The sequence below is a fragment of the Sinocyclocheilus rhinocerous genome, unplaced genomic scaffold (genome assembly GCF_001515625.1).
Source record: "Sinocyclocheilus rhinocerous isolate Xijiao unplaced genomic scaffold, SAMN03320098_v1.1 C36788952, whole genome shotgun sequence".
Classification (NCBI taxonomy): domain Eukaryota; kingdom Metazoa; phylum Chordata; class Actinopteri; order Cypriniformes; family Cyprinidae; genus Sinocyclocheilus; species Sinocyclocheilus rhinocerous.
The window spans coordinates 1-1,786 of NW_015785946.1; the positions used below are offsets into that span (position 1 = coordinate 1).

The 1,786-nt window shown below is 37.1% G+C and overlaps 1 long non-coding RNA gene across 1 annotated transcript; it reads left to right on the top strand.

The window, feature by feature from the left end:
• Positions 1–480: 480 nt before the first annotated feature.
• LOC107736569 (uncharacterized) lies at positions 481–1,779 on the top strand. The gene is made up of 3 exons (XR_001639695.1): positions 481–621; positions 1,486–1,551; positions 1,676–1,779. It is a non-coding gene; the product is annotated as an uncharacterized LOC107736569 (long non-coding RNA).
• The last annotated feature ends 7 nt before the right edge of the window (positions 1,780–1,786 follow it).

Here is a 1,786-nt window from a genome sequence, read left to right on the forward strand (position 1 = left end):
CATAATAAGTTTTATTTAAATAATACTTCTGGAACTTGCAGCTCTCATGTAGAAATTGTAGTTAATATATCAATTTGATTTACCTCAGTGGGTTTTAAGGTTTGACCTATTTTAAATTTGTCTAGTGCATGCAGTTTGTTACATACTTTCTCACCCTAAATGTCTTCAGGGGACTTTCCCTCCATGAAATAGTCCAAGGGATCTTTATAGTCTGTAAAGAGAGCAGGGCTGTGGCAGTAGGGCTTATAGTAATTTGGATAAATGTCACTTTTCGTTACAGACCATCGGATCTCTTGTAGGCCTGTTTACTTCATGATTTTGACATGGACTACTAAACCTATCTTTAGTTCACAATCACTTTATTATACATCAGAATGTGTTTTCAAGTAGAAATGAAAGTGCTCTGCAACTGTAAATGGACGAAGTGTCCAAAGATGTTCTCCTCATTGATTTTTGAAAAGCAAACAATCTTCATACTGGTTAAACTTTGTTTTTCCAGAGAGAATCTTTGAGGACCATGAGAACCTGGTTGAGAACTTGTTGAACTGGACCAGGGACAGCACCAACAGACTGATGTTCATCGAACGCATTGAGAAATATGCACTTTTCAAGAACCCTCAGGTAATGCTACATATAATACTAAAGGTAATGCTAGTATATATACAGGTTATACTAGTAATATAAAATCTGTCAGTAGTGCCCAGGTCTGTTGTAGCAGCAAAAAATGGTTCCATACAACTTCTGCACTACGTTTCACATACAAGTCTTCTGTAGGCTACAATAGCATTTTTAGATATTGTGTACACTATTATTAAAAAGTTTGGAGTTGGTCATTTTTAAAAATGTTTTTGAAAAGTAGTATCTTATGCTCACCAAGGCTGCATTTATTTAAGCAAAAATACATATATGAATGTAACATTGAAATGCAAGATTTTCAGTGAATAATGCTTTAATTTTCAGTATTACAGCATTTACGTTTTTGAGTGAACTGTCTTTTATTGCCCATGTAATGACTAGATGTGATGTGCAGTTTTGTCACCAAAGACTGATAATAGATATGCAGGAGAAAGGTGACTGAGTTTCAGAGTGACAGTAATATAGGTTTGTTCAGTATAGATGTTCTGCTTGTGCAGTGCTCTATGGATCAGTAGTTTTATTAGTGTATGTGACTGATGTAGGTCAATGTCATGTAAATGCTGAGCTATAATGAATAATTGATCTCAGCAGCGGCTGGTTGAAGAAGTGTGTTCACTGTCCAGACTGAGTCTCTGGCTGCTGCTTTGGCCGTTTTAAAACAAAAACAAACAAAAAGTCATTCCATGTGTTTAACCACTTTGTTTTCTTGCATTGTATTTTGTTGAAAGTCTGTTAAAATGGCACATTCAGATATCTAAAGATTGGTTTGGGCTAATGCTCTATTAAACCTATAAATCGGTGATAGTCATAGATCACTTTAATATCTCCCTGAATCATCTGTTTCCTCAGAACTATTTGCTGGGGCGTAAGGAGACGTGTGAGATGGCAGACAGAAATAAAGAGGCTCTGTTGGAGGTGAGACAGACTGTGAACCTACTTACACACATTTTCTCTTGGGTTTTAAAGCCAGCATTACTTATTTAGGTCATGTCAAGCATGTACTCACTGGAGTGACTGATAAAGGTTTGTTTTTGAGCAGGAGTGTTTCTGTGGAAGCTCTATCAGTGTGCCTGAGATGGAAGGGGTGCTCTGGCTCAAAGACGACGGCAAGAAATCCTGGAAGAAGCGCTACTTCCTGTTACGAGCCTCT